General features: G+C 44.4%; 1 protein-coding gene across 7 annotated transcripts in view; it reads left to right on the top strand.

Annotated features, from left to right (window-relative positions):
• rbms3 (RNA binding motif, single stranded interacting protein) overlaps window positions 1-25,258 on the top strand; it is a 298,844-nt gene that overhangs the window by 180,394 nt on the left and 93,192 nt on the right. The gene's annotated exons all lie outside the window — the stretch shown is intronic.

Raw genomic sequence — 25,258 nt, forward strand, 5'->3', positions numbered from 1 at the left:
ATAATATACAGTTTAATTGCATTGAAACAACATCGCGCTCTATCTACCTTTTGGAATTATTTATAGCCGCATTTTGGCCTCAACCTCACATAAACCAATCACGGCGCCATCCATCATTTCCTTCCAGAACTCAGGCACGCTCACACTCCGCTTGTATATCCTGTTAGTGAATATGCCGTGCCGAAAAGCAAAATGACAGCCTGTCTTCAAGACGGAGGGTGCTGTTTTGACAAATTAACTGTTTGTGTAGGACAAATTAGTTCTGTTTTGAAAAAAACGTGCGGGAAAAAAAGAGAGTTGCAAACAGATTCTGTCTGTTCCGGTAAATTATGACGTTAAAGACCAGTGCGCCTATCAGACAACACCACTCTGTACTGATGCAGCATAGACTTCCTGATCTATCAGCTTTAAGTTGCCTGCAGCTCAGTTAATGAAGTTAATGATTCATATTTGACTCTCTCTCTTCACATGTTCGTGTTTCCTAAACAGAAAGATCAAGTGGGAATTACTGCAGTTCTTTCATAAACATCTCAGTGAACGTGTGAGTTGTTTTGTCTTGCTGCAAAAATGGATTTAGTCAAAGCACAATTTGGAGTGGTCGGATTCATGTATGTGTGAATACCACCTATTATCTTGCTAAATTACTCTGAAATAGCCTTGTGCCTAAATTGCAGGCTGGGAAAAAAAAAGAAAGAGTGATGGCCTGTATCCTCAGTATGTTCAATGCTGCCACGCTTGCTTTGAAGCAAACATAAATATGGCTTTTTTCAGGTTTGGTAATGGCCACAGTGTGCAGTTATTAGAATCTCTTTGATGTGGCAACTGTGCCAACCTGCTCCGCTGTCTCTGCGAATTGATCCGGCTCAATTAGCGCGGCCCGCAGAGACGGCGTTCAAAGGACTGGGCCTCAACACTCAACATTGACACACACAGACCAGGTGAAGCGCTTTGCATTCATTTACTCAGCTGGCCCTGGGAAGACAACCTGTGAATAGATGTGAAAATTGGAAAATCAATGGCGCAGCTTCAGTGTTGAGGGAAGCTTTTACCAAGAATGTCTGAGGCATTTTTTTTTTCTTTTTTTTTTTTTTAACCAATAGCAGCTCATTTCCCCGCAGCAAGGTGGATCTAAATAGGATTTCACCACATTTCTATTTCCTCAACATATCATCACAGCCGCATGTGCGTTTCACTGTGCTTTGTGTTGGTGCTTCCCAGATTCCAGTCCCCCACTGCAGGCCCTCTCATCCTCACGCCTCTCCTCTCTGGTTCAGCTGACCCACTTCAATTTGTCTTCATCAGTCATACCAATTAACTCAGGGATTAGATTCCTCAATGCCAGCCCCCTCCAGTCCTTCATATAGAGCACGGGCTCTGCATTGTCTCCGTCTCTGCGTCTCTCCCCTCATGTTTCTGCTATCCACCCGTGCTGGTTGGGTTTCAAGAACAGAAGCTGTCTTAATATCACCTTTTGTTTTGAACATCTTACTTCTGTTCCCACTAGTAAAAGAAAGCATTGTTTTGTAAGTCACAATTATTAAATGCGGCGAAACCTCAAAGCACCAGTTTCCCAAAGCAAGGGGCTGCAGAGGAGGACCATAAAGCTCTCTCTCACACACAAAGGTTTTTTAAGAAACATGAATCCTACGGGGAAAAGAAACAATGCTTTTGCTTAGGGTGCAACTATACATCTTTCAGATGTGAACATAACAGATTTTATAGACTTTTATAAATGTATAGGCTCTTCAACATCACCGTGAAAACGGCTCAAACTCAGTTGTTGCAGTGATTTCAAATTAGATTAAAAATTCTATTTATCTACAATGCAAAGGCTGTGTAAGTTTTCATTAAGAAAACCTTTGAGTGCTGAATTGGTGCCTGAACTGAAAGGAAACAGAGATGAAAAACAGTAATAAGAGCACCAAGAAATTGTTGAAGATTTGTTTATATCAGTATCAGATGCTGTTTATACTCAGTTTTGTACCACAAAAAAAAAAAAAAAACATGAAATGGAACTTCTTTGGAGACAAACCATACTTTTTCCTTTTTTTTTTTTTTCATCCAGTAAATTTTCCCACTTTGAGATTATGCAAATCCATCAGTACGGACTAAATGTCCCCCAGCGAATATATTAAAACACAGGCTTTAAATTCATCTTTAATTTACCAGAAAATGTAATTTGATTAATGTTTTACGCCTACTGCAGCTCCAATAATCCGTGTGCTAACTTTAAGCTTCTGCCTACGTCCACTCACACATCATGCTTAGTCACCCTACATATTCACTGGTAGTTTGGGCTCTTGTTAAAATAAAAAAAAAGGAGATTATGGCCTGTTTAAGCAAAAATTTTCACTTTATTTGGTCATATGTAACTGTAGTTCTGCATATAGACAAAAGAAGATAAAAAGGTTCCTAGTATATTTGTTCTCCAGCAATATTAAGCTGATCAATACAGTTTTGTTCTGCTGTTAGATGCCTTTTGGTTCCCCTAATTGTGAATCGCTGCCTCGATCGAGCGCTCACAGTCAGCCCGCTTGTTTCCTTTTAGCCGTCTTCCCTCAAGCCGTCAGGCGCAGCTTTCTTGATCAACCTCTCCCTCGCCATTTAATGAATTCTGCGGACACGCCGTGTGACATTACCCTGGCCGTTTCCACTTCCAGCGGCTTCAGTCAGATGTGAGAGGTCAGCGGTGTGGAGGGAGCCGTGAGTCCAGGCAGGACCGGAGTTGATGAAGCAGATCTCTGACACCAAGCGGCTCATTCTGCTTAATGAGGAGGAGGAGGAGGAGGAGGAGGAGGAGGATGAAGGCCATCGTGACAAGTCCCCTCTCATCATTATCTCGCTTGGACATGACAACCACAGGTGTTAATATAGACAATGGAGTTCGGCATCAAAACGTAACGCTTCTTCTTTTTTTTCCCATCAGATTTTATTCACTGTTATTTGTCACTCTGCTCAAAAGAAGGGATGGTTGAAAACTCAAGGTCAGCATCGTTCATCAAAGCTTGAGGGCCCTTGCCCTCATGACCCCAGGCCCTGTGCACACACACACACGCACACACATGGTGTAGCTGCACACACACTGCAGCGGAAGAGCTTGGAGAGGAGGATCCTGTACCTGAACGACTTTCTCAAGAGTGGGAATGGATTTAAATATAATCAGCAGTTTTGAGGGAGAAATTGGTCGATGTGTTGCACATGGGTGTCTCGCCCCCCCCCCTCTGAGGTGATTTCAGATCATTGCATCTTCTTTTTACATCAAAAACAACACATCAGCACATTCTTGAAGTCCCACTGCAAGAAGTGTTTTTGTTTTTCCTTCAGCTTGTGCAATCTGTTTTTTAAAAGAAGTTTTCACTGTTTCCAATGAGTTCTGTTTTGAAATGTTCCCATGTCACGTACCACGCAAACTCCTCCTTGTTTTATTTTTATTTTTTGCCTTTATATAATTTCAAGTCGCTTTTTGCCCGTCTTGTCTTTTGCACTAGCGTCAATATTTAGTCTGCGCGCGTTGTGATGTCTGTTGTGTGGCTGCGTGCTGACTTGTCGCGTTGTCGCTCTCTCTCTCTCTCTCTCTCTCTCTCTGCCTCTCCTCTTATCTGCATTCGTCTTTGTTATGTCTGTCACCGCTTCTCGTTCTCGGCGCTCCGCCCTTAAAAGGAGCGGTTCTGTCCCCTTCACTTACTGTAGGCGTGACGCCTGGCCCGAGCGCCGGTTTGTTGCGCTTTGCTTGTGACACGTTTTTTTTTTGTTTTGTTTTGTTTTGTTTTGTTGTTTTTTTTGTCTTATCTCTGCGTACTCCGTGCCTTCTTAGTGTTGCTGCTGTGTTGTGTGTGAGGGGTATCTTGCTGCCATCGCCGATATTATCTCTGCATTATCTTCAGCGCCGCTGTCCTGCTGTTATCGTATGGCACAATCGAGGTGGTGACCTTTCTCTCTGATAGCCTCTTAAAATGCTCACTGACATGTCTTAGCCGCTCTTTTGAAGTTCCTTCTGCCCGTTCCCGACCGCTGTTGTGATTTTTAACCAGTTTTTTTTGAGTCAAAATTATCAATTTTTTATGTGCTTCACGCACTTTTTTCCCCCTCGCTCTGTGAATGTTTCGTAGAGTTCTCATGAAAGCGTGCGTTTCCACATGCGTCAAACATGCTTAGCTCACAGGAATATCTTTGTTTCTGCCAGCCGCTGTGATTTGTCTGCTGCCATCGTTTGCGTTTGCCTGTGTTTACAAGGCTGCGAGTCTGTGTTGTTGCGTTTGACTCGGAGCGCGGGATGATTCACAGCAGATGGCTGCCGTCTACCCGAGAAGCGTGACAGCTGAAGAAAGTTAAAACTGAGAATGGTAGACAAGCTGGAATCGGGAGGAAAACCAGGGATGTGATTACCATCAAACCATCCGCTCAGGAGAGGGAGCATCCATGCGCATCCCGCTCGCTGCTTGGTATGTGACATAGATACAAAATGTCTCCCGGGCTAATTTGCAGAGCGCTACACACTCTTCACAGATTCATTTTGAAGTTAGCAGTCAAACAGAATCAACTCTTTTGCCTCCACGTAGCAAAAATAGGACTGGAGACCCCCTTAAATATGTACTCCAGGCTATTTGCACATCAGTTGATCTACTAATGCCTCCTTTCCCTCCCTGTTGCCCTCGCGTGTGCAGGATCTTTTGAGAGTGAAGTTTACATCTTCCTCTGATGTCTTATACAAATTTTTTTTTTTTTTTTTTTTTTTTTTTTTTTTTTTTATCGGATTTTTCATCAGAAGACTGGTTGGCCTGCTCATCCTCCGCGAACCCTCATGAGAACAAATCCGAGCTTTGTGCAACGCGTGTTTTCAAAGCTGTGTTCCAGGCAGCAGCGCGGAGTCAGCGTTCCGTTATTAGTCAGGTACACAGACCCAATATCTGTCTGAAAACTGAAAAACTAAGCCCTGCGCTGGCCAGTAACGATCCGTCGATAAGACGTCTCTTTGTCAGATGAAGCTAATGTATTTTGTTTTATCTATCAATCAGGACCGACTGCCCCTTCATTTGATTCAAGTGTGCTGAGAAGTCATCAGAACAGGGATGGAACAAGACACTCAGCCATTTTACATGAACACTCAAAAAGAAATCATAGACAGGTGTCTTGATTATGAGAAATCAGATTAACACAGCTCGATTTCTCCTGGTGCTCTTCATGCTTTATACCCAATAATCTGATTCATCGTACGTGTGTGCATGCATAATTGAAATTGTAGGGAACAGAAGTGAAAACCCTCAACACAGTTCTAAAAGCTTTACCATGTTCAACAAGACAAGAGCAGATGTTTTCAGAGTATAAAATTTTAGCCTGACGTTACTTCCTACTCTGATAGAAATTGCACAGATTTTGCAGTGACTCGCATAAAAAAACCGTTGCATTTCTAAAGTGCGCATAAATGAGTGAGATCGATTATTAGTTATCTAGTTAAAAACAGGAAAATAAGCTGAAGATACACTTTTTCAAAGGCTTATCTTTTTGTGAATTTTTTTAAAGACTCAAAAAATAGTCTCACACAAATGTAGCATTTCTTATGTTTTATCTCCGTTAGAAAGATAAATGTTGAATATAGTCTGTTTTTCACATAAAACATCTCCGCATTTCCTCGAACACTTTCTGCATTGTGGATTGTTTTACCAAACCTGCTGTTTTTTCATCTTTCTTTTTCTAATCCAGCTGCTGTCGGGTAAAGTTTGCACCTCTGCCCTGATTTCGACTCAAAACGTGTTGCTACCAGGGTTCGTGTCTGCACACCACCCACTATTAGTTGTTGCAGGAATTCACAGATGCTGGGTGTTTGTGAACCAAGAATGGAAATGTAAATCACTCGCTGCCATCTCAAATAGTGTTAACCCCCATGTGTTCTGACAATATAACACACACTAACTTATAAATAATGGATCAGTGAGCTCAAGTTTGTCTTTTGTCATTATTATTTAACTGCGTAATGTATTGTTTCTCCAGGGAGACCAATAAAAAAAAAAAAAAAGCACACAATTTATATGGCATTTAATAGCAAAGTCGTAATTCTCCCGGTCTATTTTGATTTTATTTACCTTCTTTTATCGTACAAATGTAACACGAGGCGGCCTTTTAACCGTCAAAGTGAAGTTCTTAATCTAATTATAGAGTTTTATTCCAGATACTGAATATTCATAGTGAGTGCCACTATCTACTAAAGCAGAGGGTCTTTAGTGCCGTGCTGTCACGAGAGAGTTTAATGTTTTGGTTTAATGGTTTGAAAGGTTGCGTCTGACTTACAGTAGGACAACATGTTTTCCCTTAATAAATCAGCTTTGTGATCCCCATGGAAACGGTCACACCCAGCTTCAAAAGCTGACAGCCAGACTTCCTTGTTGCCTGAAGCGAGGGGGGAACAGGGAGGAGGAGGAGGAGGAAGATAGGAGGAGGGACAGGGAAGATGGGATCTGAAGAACCAGAGGGAAGTAGAGATGTGACTCCAATCAAATTATTGGCCAATCAAGTTATAACGTGAGTAATTCAAGGCTTACATCGACGGCCCTAATCTCATTGCCTGTGCATTAGTGGCTCAGAGGCGGGCTCTTAGCGAGCGCGCTCGGTGGGGGGTCTTGGAGGAGAAGGTGCTTTGATGGGAGACAAGGGAGATGCGCCGTTGGTGGAGTGTGTGTGTGTTTATGTGTGTGTTTAAGACGGGAGGCGGCAAGACAGTCTGTTGGGTGGCTGGAAACTCTGCGTGTTTCTCCACCTTTTAGAGGAATACTGTAAAACAGAGAGAAAGCCAAGCTAAGGGTAATGGGAGGTTTACATCGCCTCTCTGTTGCCATCTGCTTCAGTGCCATTGTCCAATGGCAACATCTTTCATTTGCCCAATTACAGAGGAGGATTATGATGTGTTTGCTTCCTGCCCATGGGCTCCCCGGCCACATTTGACTCATGTTTTAGGTAGAAAAGTATCATCTCTTCCCTAATGAGTCCTGCCAGCCGAGCCTAGTTAGAGTCATTCTGTCATTTCTGCTTGTAATTGCATTTTTCAGCACCTATAGTGTGTATACAGGATATAATGACGTTTCGCATAAATCCGACGCCACAACTGGATGTCGGCTCCCGTTTGGGACCGACTGTGTTCCTCTATAATTTTGCAGTATTATATCCACCAGGCGAACAGGAGCTGGTGTAGCTGGCGGGGGTGAAAGCGGCTCTCCAGGAGAGCTTACACCTGGAAAAAACACGACAAAAGGGCCGGGCCGCTGAGCGGAAGAGCTCCGACAAAAGACCGAACCTTCAGACAGAGCAGGGCTTCCGGCATCTGACACCAGTGTTGAGTGCTAATAGTGCTCAGTTTCAGCATCACGGGGCCTCAGTGAGAGGGGGGGGGCGGGGGCGGCAGCCTGGCACGTTTCCGGGTTCATTTGCATGTGGAGGGTTCCTGCATTAGTGACCCAACCCCTTTCCTCCCTATAGCACGCAGACACACACATATACACCGCAAACCTCCTCCTGCGTTTGGCGATCTGCATCGTCGAAACAGCTGCCAAGGGAACAGCTTGTCTCAGAGAGAGAGAGAGAGAGAGAGAGAGAGAGAGAGAGAGAGAGAGAGAGAGAGAGAGAGAGAGAGAGAGAGAGAGAGAGAGAGAGAGAGAGAGAGAGAGAGAGAGAGAGAGAGAGAGAGAGAGAGAGAGAGAGAGAGAGAGAGAGAGAGAGAGAGAGAGAGAGAGAGAGAGAGAGAGCGAGCAGTGGGGAGAGGGAAGGTAATCAGTTTTTGGAAATATACTGCCTCTCCTACTCCTGCCAAGAGTTAGTTTGTGTTGTGGCTTTTTTCTGGGCCAGTGTAGGCCTGGCACCACGGCTCCAGCCACCCATCCCTCTCTCTCTCTCTCTCTCTCTCTCTCTCTCTCTCTCTCTCTCTCTCTCTCTCTCTCTCTCTCTCTCTCTCTCTCTCTCTCTCTCTCTCTCTCTCTCTCTCTCCTCTCTCTCTCTCCTCTCTCTCTCTCTCTCTCTCTCTCTCTGGTTAATTCAACAATGGGGGGGTTTAGGTCATAAACTGACAAAAACAACAGCCAAACAGAATGGGGCTGAAGTGTGTGTGTTTCTCTGGGCATGTGCTCTGGGAGTGCTGCTTTTTTTTTTTTTCCCCTCCTCTCTCTCTTTCTGACTTCAGCCATATGCTTATTTGCGGGTGACAGTCAGGCGTCCGTATAAAAGGCTTATTGTTGTGATACCACAGCAAGTATCCATAAGTGAGCAATCACCCTCTTTTTTTTTTTTCTTTTTCTTTTTTTTTTTTTTTTTTTTTAGAGCGCTGGCAATCTGCCTTCTCACAATATTGTGGCATGTGTCCCTGTTCTCCCACACACTTATTCTCAGGAACAAATCTGATTCCATCACAACTGACTGACTAAAGCCATTGTACCAATACGGCACCAGTTGAACAAATGTAACAGGCTTATGCACGCTGGATCTGGTTCGACACGCGCCGCGTGCCGCAGACCGAGGATGAATAAACAGGGGGCGTTCCCCCCCCCCCCCCCCCCCCCCCCCCCCCCCATCCCCCATTCCTCCAATAAAGCTCGTCACCCCAAGAGAAAGTGACAGGTTCAGCAGTGTCGCTGGTTAACACAACAACCTATGAATAACCTCATCTCGTGCAACATATGGCCCTTCCATCACGCATGATACCAACAAGGCAGCCCATGTGAATTAAGGTGTCAGTCAAAAAAGGGAACCGCTTTAATGTGGCTGTAAATATCAGCCTCTGCGTCGTCTGAGGAACCGGATACTTTGCAATAATATTTCTGGATTTGTTGAAACGATTAAAAAAAAAAAAACTGTATGAATTAGTTTTGTTAGCTTAAATTTTCACTACCTGTTTTTGTTCCCAGAGAGTCAAATGTGAGCGCTGTGCAGACAGGCTGATCGTGTTTCACCTATAAAAGGAATAATTTAAAAAAAACTGCAATGCAGGTTGACTGATACATATATATCACCACTGGGATGTTTTCCCCAGACCGGAGTCTGAAAGCCAGCTAAACATATTTGACTGAATAATGTGAGAACCAGTGCTCACCGGCGCAGCATCAATTAGGATGGAGTGAAGGGTCGATTAGTCTCCAAACGGAGAGTTATATGAACTCGGTGCCTTTCTCCGGCTGCGTGTCGGAGGCACAGTGGCGAGCGAGCTGTTTACATGCGAGCGAGGATGTATACAAGTGTCTCCTGTCACACTTTTAATCACTCTGGAAGCTTCGGAGACGCCGCACCGCGGCGCGGGAATGGTTTTCACCGCTGTTGTTTAGGGGAGGAGAAAGAGGAAGAGATACGATTCTGTTGCTCCTCTGGCTTCTTTTCACCCTGTTCCTTTTTTTTTTTTTTCTGTTTACCTCTTCCTCTCTTCTCCCCCAACCTCCTTTTGCTTTCTTGTATGTTTAATACATAAAAGTGTAATTGCTATCACAGCTGTAGCTCCACCGCCTGTCTGCCTCAGTGTTACACCGCCTGCTTCAGACGGAGAGCGGTCCTGCTAATGGCCCTGAACTCGGCTTCACAATCCTGTTTTTCCTTTTAATACTGCTCAAATTTTTCATCGACTGTCTTTTTCCAATCATTGTTTCTCATTCTATGACTTGCAGAGCTCTCCAGCCATGTACACGGAGGATTTGCATTACAGTTTGCATTAGTGCCTTTGCTGAAAGATCCACTATTCTCAGACTGATGCTCAGATAGTTCGACATGCGGCTTCAGTGATTTGCTCACGTTCAGTAACACAACTGTCAACGAGGTCGAACAATTAATTCACACGTTTTAGCAAATTTATAGCAGAGAAGTTGCACTCTGCATGAGATCAGTTCCTCTCTGATTAAAGTTAACACCGCACTCGTTTCATGCCTCACAAACTCTACCTTGTCTTCAGATAATGCAGCTGGAACTTTTATCCATGTGTCTCTAGGCTCTTTTGGCGGGTCAGTGATTTTTTTTTCTTAGGGTGAAATTTGTTCATTGCAGAAAGAAATTCAATCCTGTACCACAGTCTTACTTTTTAAACTTAAACTTTTTTAGGGAAAACAGTATAACTGGCATTACTGCTGCCAAAAAGATGCTGGCAGGATAGAATGAGTGTCCTCACGAAGTTGCCAGACTCAAAACAAAAAACACAAACCGCATAAAGTTTACACGTTAAAGTCACGTGAATGCACTACTTTTGATTTATTTTTTTTAATATAATTGTTTTAATCTATTCATTAGATCTGAATAAACATACAAATGGAGCTGGGGACTTTAGCTTCAAGACTAATGACTGTTTGGTTTGTGTCGGACTGCTGTGGAGCTCGTGAGCTACCGCCGAGAAGAAACAGCGATAATGGTGAGTCTGAGAACATTTCTTGAACTTATATAAGATGACACGTCTTTTTACAAGGCTCATGCTTTGAAAAAAGGGTTTTCTTACTAATCTTGTTTTTAATGGAGATGCGAATTCCATTTAGTGAAAAACAGATTTAAACAGCTGTTGGTAACATTTTTAAATGACAGCAAAGGGACTGTGTGGAACTTTCCTGAACTTACCAGATGTTTCCTGGTTACATACATCCTTTGAAAAGCTTGTTAGCGACTGACAGTAATGCTGGGAGCTGAATTTTAGACCCCTTAATACAAGATCACCCCACTTTTTCAAAGTTACATCCTGGGAAAATAAACCAGTTTTGAACTCGGACCAGTCATGATTATAAGCTTGTTTTCATTCAACAAAATGAACAAAGCAATCTAGATGAAACATTAATGCTCTTTGGTCTTATATTTTTTCATCTTTTTTTTAGCTTTAGAAAATACTTTTGCTGCTTCTGTGTGAAGGACACGCTGCTTTTTAAAAGCACATTATTAGTTGAAATTGCTGAAATGGTTTTGCACTTTTGTTTCAATTACCTTTTGAATAAAAAGTCAGGACACTACTTTTGAAGTGCATAACTAAACATCACATAATCGCAGAAACCCATGCTATTAAACGTTTTAATAATTTGCCCTGTAGCAATAAATACATCTTCATTATTAGTTTCTCAATGTATCAATTGCATGGGTCACAGTGCGAGGACTGGTTTATGTTCAGACGTATTTTGAAGTTGTGGGTGGTTTTTATATGTGAGCAATCTGTGAAAGATCGACCACAGATGAAACCAAAAACAAGTGAGATCATTGTGACTGGTGCATCGAAATATAAAGCAGGTGTTGGGATTGACTTGCATGAATCTGTTGCTGCTATTTTAAGCTTGGTGTTCGCAGTGCCCCGAAACTGAATCAGTAAAACTGGTCCCTGGCTTGCATTTACTGCGGCAGTTAATTTGAAATTTGTTTAATGGGGTTGAGGTCGCGGCTGCAGGCGGAGGAGCCAAGTTCCTCCAAACAAAGTTAAAATATATATATATATATATATATATATATATTTTTTTTTTTTTTTTATAGATCCTGCTGTGTATCAATACACCTCCAGTCATACAGGACATCTCCATTCTACCTGGCACTTCAGTGACTGCTGCTCCTCTTCTTTTTTTCTTTTTTTAACCGCGTTCACCTCGTCTGCATGAAACACAAGGCAGCGGCTCCTCTCTCTATTTCACTCACTCTCACGCTCTCCCTCTCCCTCTCCCTCTCCCTCTGCATTAATGGATGCAAATGGAGGCGTGTGCGGGGGAAAGGAGCTGACATTTATGCCTCTGATTAGAACATGCAGCCCCAACGCTTTGTAATTGATTGCAGCCGCAGACAGCACACACTCACCCATACCCTCTCTTAAAGGCCCGGACCACTGGTAGATGGCGCGCGTGCGTGCGTGCGTGCGTGTGTGTGAGGCTATTTGTGTGTGTGTGTGTGTGTGTGTGTGTGTGTGTGTGTGTGTGTGAAGAAGATACACACTCTCAAATAGTCAGATAAGCATATGATATGCAGACGCATGCTCACGTGGTCACACACACACACACACACACACACACATATCCATACAAGTCCACGTCGTCCACCTCGCTGCACCCATTTGAATAAGAAGCTTTAAACGGCTGCTTGGTTCAACGTCAAGGCCGAGGCGTCGAGGAGAAGCCGGGCTAACATCGCTGGAGATGTTGATCCGCTTCTCCTGGATCAACGTGCAGCCGTGACCTGTGACCCCGGGTAATCCTGAAAGCCGTGCCAGGGGGTCGGGGTGATGGGGTGAGGTTTTCACGACGGGTCAGCAGCGCTGGCTCCAGGAGGCAAACGGTGGGAACGAGACGCTTCCGAGACGGAGGGTGGGAACAATGGAGAGAGGAGCAAAGAGAGGAAAGAAACTCGCAGTGAGATGAGAGCGTAAAGGAAGGAGTAAGGTCGGGGCGGAAATGTGCTGAGTGTTGTGTCCTTGATTTTAGTGTGTGTGTGTGTGTGTGTGTGTGTGTGTGTGTGTGTGTGTGTGTGTGTGTGTGTGTGTGCATGCTCAGTTGAGCGTGAGCTTATTTGCTTGTGGTCGTATTTACATGTTGCTTGCTTACTCAGGTGAATCGTTGTAGTCTTCCTTGCTGTTTGTGCGCATCCCTCACTATACCTGTGTGTGTGTGTGTGTGTGTGTGTGTGTGTGTGTGTGTGTGTGTGTGTGTGTGTGTGTGTGTGTGTGTGTGTGTGTGTGTGTGTGTGTGTGTGTGTGTGTGTGTGTGGTAGGGTCCTGTACACTAATTAGCATCGTTCTCACCAGGGGGGGTCCTATATGTGGAGGGCCATTAAACACATTGCACGGCTCCGTTCTGCCGCCTACAGAGCTCGTCTGTTCACCTGTAATGGTCAGAAAAAAACACATCAAAATCACCACAGACTTCCAGCTCAGGTAAAATGCAAAGTCGCCAAAGTGAGTCACATTCAGTACTTTCACCATTTCACACTTAGAATTAATAAAATAATTCCAAAAAAAAAAAGATTTTTGCCAGATATGCAAGCACCAGCACAAAAAACTGAGCTAAATTACGTCTTATAAATCTATCCTCTCATAACCTGCAGGTGTTTATATCAGAGGGTCCTGTACTGTTTTAATTTAAATCATAAAGAGCTTTTCCAGACGGAAGCAGTAAATAGCTGGTTTTTTTTTTTTTTTTTTTTTTTCCCTACATGTAAAGGTTTGAGTGCAGCTCTTCTTACCCACCCACATTTAAAGATGCGCTGCAACGTACACAGACGCGGGGGTCGAGTGGGGGTGTAAAATTATGCCGCGTTAGCTGGCTCGCCGCGTCGGTGTTAATGAAGCTCTCTGTCCACACAGGCTGATAACTTGCTGATGACTCGGTGTATCTGCCAGAGGGATCCTGAGGAGCGAAGCAGATGTAGCCCGAGCATCATATCGGAGTTAAACCTAAACATGCATTATTCAAGTAATTCGCTCCGTGAGATCATCTTGGTGAGATCACCTTGGGCTGAGATTATTCATTCACCGAATTTATCCGTTCTGGTGACGTCTCTCTCACCGTTTAATTTGTTAAATGTAAGAAAAGCATCAATTAGAGCTCAGGCTGCTTGTAATAGTTCAATAAAAACTCAGTAAACTAACCCAAAAGTTCATACTAGTCGAGAAATGTGATTAAAATAATAAGATATCACAGTTTCATGTGGTGCAGCATTACCTGTTGGACATCAGGGACAAAACCAGAAAATTAACCACCGGTTCTTTTTTTTTATTAATACCTAAAACGACTTTCTGACTTGACCTGGAGCCATCTCAAACATAATGGGATCCCATTTAAACCCAATCAATTTGTGAACTGATAGAACGAGGGACATCAATTCACCTCTCTGAAGTCCGCGTCCAGGAAGCCCCAGGGTGGCAATTAATGCTCTATGTTTGTCTGTGTTATGTGCTCGCGTCTCGGTCTCTCCTCCTCTGTAAAAATAAACCCCACATCCCCTTGTTTACCTCCCGGTTGCTCTACCTGTCATTGCCGGTGAGGGCTTGTTGTTTGACTTGTTTTTGCCGCACATCTGCTTATCATATCACTGAGGGGCCTGCTGCACAAGTTGAGCCTGACCTTACAGAAACAACACTTTGTCATTTGGACACACACACATTCATCCTGAGCATTCATGAGACACACACACACACACACACTCTTTCTCACAGAAAATAATACACTGCTCCCACCACGTCGCCCACCCGGCACAGGGAACAGTAATTAGTTGCTGCCCCCAGGACTTTGACGGGCTCTTTCTGACAGGAGGAAAGGGCAGGGTGACATTTTTGGTCAGCGCGCTACAGTCACTGTGCCGCATACTTCACAAAATTACCAGAGGGGTTGAGAGTTCAATTCCCCGAGCTCGCTCCGTGCTGATAGAGCCTTCAACCTTTAGAGACGGCACTTTGCACACAGATGACATGGCGGTTTAAAAGGGCCCCCGCCGCCGCGTGTCCTTTGGGACGGCAGCACCTCATCTTCTTTGTTTAGACATTAACGGCCTTGAGAGAGCCCGACGTCTCCTAAGCACCATCTATAAATGATACATTCTCCACTTGAATGCTCAGAAGCTGATGAACTCTCGCAAGGGGCCTTACACGGCGCGGTTTTATGGCGATTATGTCTCAGAGCGTCGCTGGCTTGATTTTTAAGACTAGGCAGCTATATCGGTTTGGCGATGTGAAATTAGGGGCCCATAGGCATGTCCATAAAACAAAAAACAACAAGAGAAACTGGGATGAAAAGACGAAGGAAAAAAAGAGAAAATAACACCAACACAGGAGCGGATATAGAAAGAGGCAGATGGTAAAGACCTATAAAAACTGATAGCTGCAGCCTCTTAATCTTCTTTTAATTTTTCTCAGTAAATAAACAGAATTTTATCGGTTGCCTTGAGCCGGAATTACTGCTCCGTGTAAAATACAGCCGTCCCCGGCCACAGCCGCGCTCGCTCTCCTCCCGCCGAGGAAGCTTAAAGCGCACTAAAACCGAGCGCACCTCATTGCCCGGACGGCTCGGGGTCGTCCCACGCCGCTCGGACCAGGCCACGACGGCTGTCAGGGCGGATTTATTCTCCTAACAGCTTTGATGGATGCGCCAGGATCATGACTAACTGGCCGCCTCCTCGCTCCCTAATCCCAGGACCTCATCACCGCCCGGCTGGCAGGGTCTCCGCTCTCCGTCATGCCCAACCAATTATCAGGCCTCCGCGGCCAATGCCATCTTACCAGGCCCTTTTGTATTGCTCCTGCGACTGAAATCTGTTTTCAGTGCCTTGTCTTTTTCTGTCCGGCCACTTGTTTTTGTGTTTTTTGCTCATTTCCTCTGAGTGACAGAAGTGCCACTGCTTCTCTCAGCCTTTGTCGCGAAGCTTTCTGAGAAGAGATACTTGCAAAAAAAAAAAAAAAAAAACTAAAATCATGAATAGAAGGAACAGTATCCAGGTTATCAATGCGAACTCTTCCTATGCGTCGTGACTTAAAGAATCTGCTGGATAAAGCATTGCAGTTGATTGACTATCTCAAGTGTAGCAGGGCGCCGCATTTCCTCTTATCTCATCTAGAATGTGACTAAAGCTTTACATTCCTCAGATTACGGCAGGTGCAGAAAGCCGGGATCTCTTCAAGTGCAGCAGACATTGCTACCACATGTTGGTGCATTCCAATGTGTTCATTCATCAGATTTTTTTTTCCCCTCTTTTCCCTCCCCTCACTCTATTATCATGTCAAGGTTCCTACTATCAGTGACCTTGTCACCGGGATCGCTCTGTTAAGGCTGCCTCGCTGCACCTGCACCCCTCTGCAGGAGTGGTGTCACGTTCTGACCTTGGCCTCCCACCAATGATTTATTTTTGTTTTTTTATTTATTTATTTATGTAGGTTAGAATTTCCTCCCCCACCTCCCCCCGCCAAATTTAACACCCTCTGTCCTTGGGGCCAACTTCACCACCGCTTTCCTTTCCGTTCATCACCTGGCTTTTCTCCTCATCTCCATCTGGCCTCACATACCGACCCCCCCCCCCCCCCCTTCCCTTCCCTTCCCCTCCCCTCCACCTCCCCGCTGCCTGCCGCACCCTAACAGCGCGGCGGCGTGTGGATCATCCGCTGTCAGGCGGAGGCATCACATCTCATGGCAGGTTGGCAGGCTGACCTTGTCCTGCACTTCCTGGGATCCGCGCCGCAGCCCGGCTAATCCAGCCGGCGTGGCCGGACGCACAAACATCTGCTATTTTAATTACCAAATGATGTGTTTTAATCCCACTCACTCAGCCCGACTGAGGAGAGCAGCAGTGATTTATGTTCATTTCTTAAAAAACTGTTATTAAAACAGAAATATATGCCCATTTTTCCTTTCAAATATTGAAAGACAGAACCATTCACAACCACAAAAAAAGAAAAGAAAAATGTTCTTGAATCTAAATTTGGTCCCTGTGATCTAAATATGCACAAACACCCAACCTAACACACGCACACGTGTTCACGATCGGCCTGGGTGCAGAGATTTAGAGCCAGCCGCTCTGTGGTGTCTCCCACTGAAATCTGGCTGTAGTACTTACACTGAACCCGGAGAGGAGTAAACACAGGAAAACCAGATGGTCACTGCTCTCAGCTCCGCCAGTGGCAGCCAGAAAATGATCTGCGCAAGCAGGCAGAAATGATTTACATACTGTATCTGTCTGTGTGTCTGTCTGGGATGGTTTTACTTTGTGTTTGTATCACGGGTTAGGAAGGCTTGCAGGCCGCCTTCGCCTGATTATGTGTGTGTGAATGATCAGCTCAGGTCAAGACGCACGTGTCGTCGGTGAAAATGGCTAGCAGGAGTCCAAAATTATTTTTTGCTCTGTAAAAATTCTTCAACTGAGGTTTCTTTATGTCCGAGTAAGGTAGGACACCAGGTGTCCTGGGTGGTGGGGGAGTAACTGAGAAAATGTAACCACCCTGTGTCAATAAGGCCACTTTTACATGACGAATATTCAAGAGCAAAGACAGGAAAGTTTCCCGTTTACACATCAACATTTTGAAATTGATGTCTGTTTACTGCTTATAATATAATACTGTTTTTTATTGTCAATTATCATAACAAACTGTCAACAAGAAATTCTTTCTATGTAAACTTCCTCAGGAAGTCCATCATCAGCCTACTTAGCATATGAATAACTACGTCCCATATGTGAGCTTTGATAATAGTGAGAGTTTTACTCTTGGCACAAAAAACATTGGCAGTCCAGTTTGACCTATTTGTTGTGTTTTGATCGGGCTGCTTGGGAAGAAGTTTCAGTTGCTTGCAAGATGGAGCCAGGATTTAAAGGTTGTGTAGAGGATTTTCCATGGAGAGAGAAATCCAGTGACGGTTAGTCCTTTTTGAAAGGCTGCGCATGCGTGACCCACACCCCCTCCTCCCCTGCTCTCTACGGAGGACCGCCTCCTCCTTACGCAGAAAGTAGCATGTAGCAACTTAGCATCATAGCGCTAACACATAGCAACCAACGTGTCCTTTTGAACAACACAAACACAGCGAATATGAGTAAAATCCTGTACCTGAGCCGTCCCTGCTCTCGGGTGGATCAGAGGAGGACGGGGAGGTTTGTGTGGAGCTGCAGGACTGGAGCAGACGCTAGGAGCTCACAGCTGATCTGTGTGCGCGCTGCAGCCTGCAGGCGTAAACAAACCCCCCCTCCTCCTCTCACTCTCCGGACTTTTCCATACAAGTCTTGTTTTAAGATTAAAACATACATTTTTGCCAAATGGCAAGCACGTTGCAGCCATGATTAAGAAAAATTGTCTCAAGTCTGCAGGTGAAAAGGTGTTGATAGCGGCAGCAGAGCCTGGCATGGGGGGAGCGGGGTGGAGCGCGTGGGGGAGGGGGGTACGAAAAGAGCGTAGCAGCATGACAGTTATGCTACAAATGCAGAAAGGTTGATTGACACGTTAGAAAACCGATAATGAGGCTACCTCGTTGTTGATTGGCTAAAGTAATGTTGGTTTTACAACCTCCAGAGTTGATTATTTTTTTTATTTTCTTTTTTTTTGATCACGATAAAAACAAGGCTGCTACAGCTTAATAACGCCATTTTTTAGCTTTAATTCATTTTTGTTAGTAATAAAGATCTTCTATACAACCTTTAATTCCTGCACGTAATAACAATTATTTATCCTACAGAACTACAGTCAAGCACCCTAGAAATACTGCTGAAGTTTCAATGTTCCACTGTGTTTTGTTACTGTTTGTTTTTTTTTTGTCACTTGCTAAAATTATCGTGTTTCAAGATAGATTACCGAGTAATGATAAAATGCTCTTTCGTAGCATAATAATGCTGTATGATATAACAAAACAGGATATTTGTGTGTGATACGGTGATATCAGGTTGGAGAAGTGAGCTGGTTAAAGGAAACAATCCCGCTGAAGACACGTCACCGCTGTGGGTCCGAGAGCAGGCTGTGCAACTTCTAACACAAGATCAGCTGCATATCAGTGATTATCATCCTCGCTAGTAAAGTGAGTTATGGAGGAATTCACCCTCTGATATCCCAGCTTTAAAAAAAATAGAACTTTGCAGCATCTTAGAGAGCCTGAGAATTGCTGGGTTCTTCATGACCACACTTCTTAGTCTCCTCCGAGTCGCAGTCTGTGGCCTGTTGCCTCAGCCCAGACGCCATTTTGGCTCTGAAAGGGGTCTGTGTTTTTCATCCGAGTGCTCTGTGACAGAGTATAATCAAATCTCAGTGTCCTCCTACATGGGACGCCAGACATCTCCCTCTGTCAGCCTCCGGAGATTTGTAGGCTCATCATGTTTTTTTTTTTTTGTTGGTGGAGGCGAGGTTTCTATATAGCCACTGCCAGAGGGGAAGCGGACGAATGGGATGTGGATGGAAGACAACGCTGTAGATGCTAGAGAAAACATATTAAATGCAACCTCCAGCAGTTTTCTCAGCCCCCTTGTTTGGTTTGGATAAATCCCAGAGTGGTTGACACCTGCCACAGTATTATTGCTGACTTTCTCCATCAAGGCCCGTCGTCTCGTTATATTCTCTGCTGTGTGTGATTACTGCTGTTTCTGAAACTTTTACCCTCAACTTTCTTTCTTTTCATTTTAACAGACCACCAGGCATTTTAATCCAAAATGTGCCAAAATAGCATCCAACCGTCCATTTTTAACTGGAAGAAAAAAAGAAGAAAAAGCCCAGCGTGGATTGTTGGCACCATTGAAAAGCGCTCGGTTAAGACGTCAGTGGCGCTGCCTGCCAGGCCAGGGGTGGCGAAACAGTCCGGCCCGGAGTAACGCTGATTGATGGGTGCGAACGGGAGGCGGCGGCCATATGGTGATTGTGCTTGATGGGAGCTGTGTGTCCTGAGGTCCACCGTGTGAAGTAAACGGCCTAACAGCCAACAGGTGCACAAATGTGACGAGAATGTTCAGATTGAATATCATGTCTGCACATGTGTGTGCGTGTGTGTGTGCTTTCTTCGGTGTGTTCCAGAGCTGGTGCACATCTGACTCAGTAAGTGTCACAGTGGTCGGGAGTATAAACTTGGCCGGCACATCAAAAGCAGTGTGTCATGCTGGAACAGCTTTACTCGGGGCACCGCTCGCTCGCTGAACTTCCCAGCATTTTCGGCTTGTTTACAGTGGCACATGCCAAGCCTCGCCTCCGTCTGAGAAAGCCTTCAGCGTGTTGTTAACTCCTTCCCAAAGGGAAACCTCTATCCCCCTCCTCCTGGGTATAAAGGCCTGTCAGAAAACACAAAAGAAGAAAATTGCCATTGCATTGCTTCGGGAGGCACTGTGTCTGATTCTCATACTCTGTTGTTTGTATTATTTGCAGAAAATTGACAGATTTCTTGCGGGTTTCACTTCTTGCCTGCTGACTGCGTGTGTGTGTGTGCGTGTGTGTGCAGTGAGTGTGGTAGGTGTCGGCTGGGAGAAAAACAGAGGCTGAAATAGTCTGAGCTTAAAATCGCATGTTAAATCTCCGAGCTTTAGCGAAAGGATCCACATGGTTCAAATAACACAGGAAGGTGAGAGCGAGGGAGGCAGAAAGGATGACAGAAAGAATAGAAATTACAAGAAAGGAGTTAAGCGAAAGAAAACGATAAATCCCTTTAAACTTGGAGGGCAAGTTTCATGGATTTGCCCCAGAAGAACTGCAGATAGCATCTCCCCGGCCCCGGGCGGGAGACAAATCTGTGATGTGGGGGCCTGAGCGCCCGCTGACACCGGAGCCCTCCAGACCGGCCCCGTTATCCCCAGCCTTCCAGGAAGCATCCGGGAAGCCGGGGACCGCACCGGGGTCAAACTACCTCTGCTGGCACAGTAACTGTTCGAGCAGAGCGCTGGAAGAAAGGCGAAGCCAGGAGAAGTCATTATCTGTGTGGAGGGCCCGTCTACATCTCTCCAGGGGGTCGACTGGATGACTGCAGGAAAGCTGCATTTTGCTGTTTAATTTTTTTTTTTTTCCCCACTTCTTTTTTTTTTTACAAACTAAACCAAACTGCTGATGGGATTTTTTTTTCTTGATATTTTTTTCCTTTTTAATGAACCCTTGTGTTTAGAGACTTTCTCCCATTGTTTTTCCATATAATGTTATGCAAATAACACTGAATTGTAAAATATGGATGCAAGCACAAGTTCTATTTTATGTTTAGAAAATACAGAAATATTGAAAAAAAAATGTTATTTCTGCACATATTAGAAGCTTCATCTCTAGCAACAAATAAACATACATTTCAGAATCACACATGTAATGCCCTGTTGGGGAGAGCTGTAGCGGGTTGGTGGGGGGGCTCCGCTCATCAGTGTCACAACCTGGAGGGTGATGTTTACAGCGTGGGAGTGAGTGATGATGAGAAGAATGGGGGGAGACAGAAAGGGAGGGCACACTTCCTACATTGTTGCCCCCTGATGCTTCGAATCCGACAAACAGTTCACACAGGAACAGCTGAACTTACAGCTGAAGCGTTGGAAGAGGGGCGAATCCCAGCCAGGCGTCGCATGTAATATTCACTCATAAAATGAATCACATGCTCATTTATTTAGTTTCATCTACTGAAAAATGCATGCTTGATTACATATTTTTTTTTCAGAGAAAGTATTTGAGCATTAACAGAAAACTTCAGCCGACCCACAATTTCACAGTTTAAGCTTTCAGTCACACTGGGTTTGTTTTGTGTGGAAGCCTTTTACCGAGCCAGGTCACAAAGTGCTTCACAAGGGTGAAATAATTAGTTAAGAACGGAAAAGAAAGAAGTAAAGCATAAAAACAGTACCACCAAAGATTATGACTGACTCCTGTTATCAGTGAAAGTCCTTTAAAGCCACTGGTGCTGATAAGCACGGTGCAGGACTCGGCCAGCAGAGCTATATGCATCCACTGTGTATTAGGAATTGGTGGAATAGTCTGCATTAGGACTGTTCTAATACACAGTTTGCCACTCAGCCTTCGTATATTGATTGCTGTCCTTGATCGATAGTCAGAATTGTCGACAGACAAGTGCTTATAAGTCAGCTTCAGATCGTTGCGCAGTTTGTTTTTAGCACTTTTGCATGCTTGCATGAAGGAGTCGGTTTATATTCTGCATGCATAAATTGGTTCTTCCACAAAATGCACTTGCTCATTTGCAAGTTGAAAATGTTTTGCTGATGTTTGATAAGGATGTTTTCGTGATTTTTTTTTTTCTTTAAGAAGTTGAAAAAAAACCAACTCAATGAGCATTTGTTTCTTCATGTTGGAAGTGTACCACAGCTATATTTAGAATTAGCATGTCTGTGTGAGGAGCTGTCCTTCGTGTCTCGCCTTTCCTCGTGTTTCTTCCTCTCGTTTCCCTTTCTTCTTCTTCCAAAACAAAAAGTTTAAAGCAGAGAGGATGTCATATGCTGTACAGATTGTGTTTTCCCCCCGAGGTTCAGGGCTGAACATCTTATTGACTTGAACTTGGGTAATAAGTGATTTTGAGTGCTGGACTGAAACAAAGCCAGATCGGTGTGCAGGAGAAGCACTTAGAGACGAGGAGAACCGAAAACAAAACACGGCCACATGGCTTTCAGAGCCGCATTTGCCTAACAGCAGTTGTCTGTTCTTGATTTGACTCCGAGGAAACAAACAGCGTCCCAACACCCCGGCGACTGAAGTCACGTCTGTAAAGTGATACAAAACAAAGATGTCTTTGATCAGCGCAAGCAGCAAACATACATCCAGGCTATATTTAGATCCTTCTTTTTTTTTTCCTCTCCCTCCTAAAACTTGCCCCCATCAAAAATAACAAGTTTCAACTGGAATATTGGCACCGTGTTGTGATATTTACAGTTTGCAATTACCGCATTTTCTGGAGAAATTTACGAGCCTCGTTTCGTAGTATTTACGCCTGTTCTTTAATACCCGAACACGTGCGCGCACAAACGAAGCGGCGCGGACCACACACGCATACCTGCGTGTGTCGACGGATCGGCATGCGTGTTGCGCCGTCCTAAATAATCCCTAACAGCCCGAGTTTATCTCAAACGGCTTCCAGGTGCGGTCGGCTGGCAGAAACAGGACGTATACTCTCACACTTACGTTGCGTTCGAGCCCACAATTAGCCACGCAAACCACACCAACCAACACCCAGACAGATGCAGGCACCAGTACGAGAGAACACGTCATTCGAGGGACAGAAAAAAAAAAAAAAAAAAAAAAAGGAAGCTTCCTTCGCCGTGGCGTGTAATCCTCACCATATCTGACAGAAGGATCCTATTGTCACCAAAAACTCTGAGCCTCTTTCATGGATGCCTAATGATGTTTTATCAGACTCTCAGCATTGTGTTCACATTTCCCCTGCATGTTTAAAAAAAGATTAAAAAAAGAAAAAAAACACCTCACTTCAGAATACTTGTGTCAGTTAAAGGGGCGATTGATATGCCGTCTTCCCGGCTTCCACCCTCCCCCTCGGTCTCTCTTCTCCTCGTCTCTCCCTCTTTTCAAGATCTTACATTTTCACTAAAGTCCCCTTCTCTCTGTTATCATTCCACCAGAGGCTCTCAAAAGGAGCTTTGATATTGAAAGCAGGCTTGGCATGAAAGGCAAAGGGTTTAGGAAGAATGTAAATGCTGGGGGTCTTTTTTTTTTTTTTTTAAAGAAGAGATCTTCCAGTTAACGAACACCTCATGCTATGGCGCTTTTTTGTACTGCTGACAAAATGAAGATGAAAATGGATTCACGGATGTCTTCTGTATAGATTTAGGTCAATTGAAAATGATGAAATATTGTGACACAAGCCAAAGCAAAAAAACAATATGAAAATTTTATTGCGAGAAAATCTGACGCACGACGAACAACTGTTCAGACTGAGAGTTTCAGCAGGAAGGAGCCGTGTTTAATCATCATCGGGTGTCACAGGAACATGTCCAAAAACTCAAGGAGATAGCCGTGTTTTTCATTTTCAGCTCCCTTCAGTCCAGATTGCTAGTTTTCAGCTGAGATGCCTGCAGTATGGTTTGTGTAACACGAGCTCTGCGGAGTTTCATGTTTTATTCTGTTTTCTGTTATGGTAATCGATGGCATACTTGTGGGTTTTCTTGCATCTTTTACATGATGTACAGTAAGCGCTGCATAAAGCATGGGCGAGCTTGTGTTTTCAGTTTGTCACGCGACATATGATGGATGAATAACCACCTTGCTGAGTTTAGAAAGAATAACAAGTCTGTTACATTAGGGCTGAATGTTAAAGTAGACATCAATAGTAATTACTGATGACGATGGCGATACTGGAGTATGTCTAATGTCAACAACCAACAGATAATTGAAACTTTGCACATCCAAATTTAACAGAAATATAGACGTTTGCCTACAGTTATGGGTACAGTAATAACAGTGATAGTAATCGCTGGAGTGAAACACTAAATTTTGAAGAATGGGCTGAAATTCCCTGGTGTAAAGTGATTATTACAGAGGCAGGTGTCACCAGTAGATTGGCTCAATGAGTCACAAAATTTGCTTGTAGTAAGTTGTTTAGCTCACTGTGACTGAGATCCATGTGATTTTTGCACAAATTAATGTTTTTTTTTTTTTTTTTTTCCTACCTGAATGTTTCATCTTTCTGCTCCTGGTCAGTTTTGTCGAGTCATGGCGCGCTGCACACCGGACCAGTCATCTTGGATGATTTAAAGTTACCATTTGACCTGAAACATGTTTTTCAACTGTGAAAGGGAAACCACAGTCCATGTTTGGGTTTTTAATCTTGTTTCCTCTCACAGTTATATCATATCAAACCCAAATTTTGCAGAGTTTATGTTTTGATGTGATCTTTAACAGCGTAAGCACAATAAATTGGATCATAACTTCAAAGCTTGGTCATATGGAAGTCCATCGGTTGTTCTGTAGTTTTATTTTCCTCATTAACACAAATCTTCCTGCTGTAATGTGGAGTAAGGATTTGTGAAAAGCATTTTTTGTTCGTTTTAAGACTTGTTCAGGCATTGGATGCTTGAATGTGCCACATTTGACTACAACCTTTCAAGTAGCGCCAGGACGAAACTTTATAGTGCGTTCATGTCTTTTTTTTTTTTTTTTTTCTTATTGAGTTCTTGGAGCAGGATGATTGTCAAGCGTTTCAGAATACCTTCATGGTCTCAGGCAGGCAGTCGTCAGCCCCCCCTGTCATGGCGACCATGTCATCCAGCTTCAGACTGATGTAACAGGAACAAACATCTAATGTACTTGTCAGCGTGCGCACTCCCGGCGCTTCTGTGACGGTACCCCGCTCTGGATCCCGCTGTGAGCCTCTGTCGAAGCTTAGAGCCGGCATCCTCCGGCGATCCCCCCGCTCGCACTCGCTCGCCCTGCGTCTCCTTTGCGCCCTGCCAACACATCACATTCTTTTGTGTTCCTCCTGCGGCCCGCGGTGCTACTTGAGCTCCCCGGCATCCCTGCCAACCGCCACTGCCCACAACAAGGACAGTCACCCAGTTTATCCCCACCTACCCTTCACTGTGTGTGCTTGTGTGTCTGTGTGCATTTTTTTTTTCCAAGACAAAAAAGATGTCCGCAAAAAAAAAAAAAAGAAAAACCTAACTCACTGCACTCTCCCTCCTTCAAATAGCTCCGCTCCTTGCTAATGAGTCCCTGGAGGGTTGTACCCTACAATCACTCTCTTCAGACGCCATTACAGCCAGTGTGCCTTCAAAGGGCTGGGCGAGACCATTACCATAACTGGGTACGGCTACCTGCCTGGATAGCTTTAGATATTAGCAAAACCTGCAGTTTGCTAATGGGGCTGAATGGACTTGACTTGGGAACAGGAGCCATGGGAGCTGCGTAAGTTCATATCCTGGAGTC

This window comes from Salarias fasciatus, chromosome 22, assembly GCF_902148845.1.
Source record: "Salarias fasciatus chromosome 22, fSalaFa1.1, whole genome shotgun sequence".
NCBI classification, from domain to species: Eukaryota; Metazoa; Chordata; class Actinopteri; order Blenniiformes; family Blenniidae; genus Salarias; species Salarias fasciatus.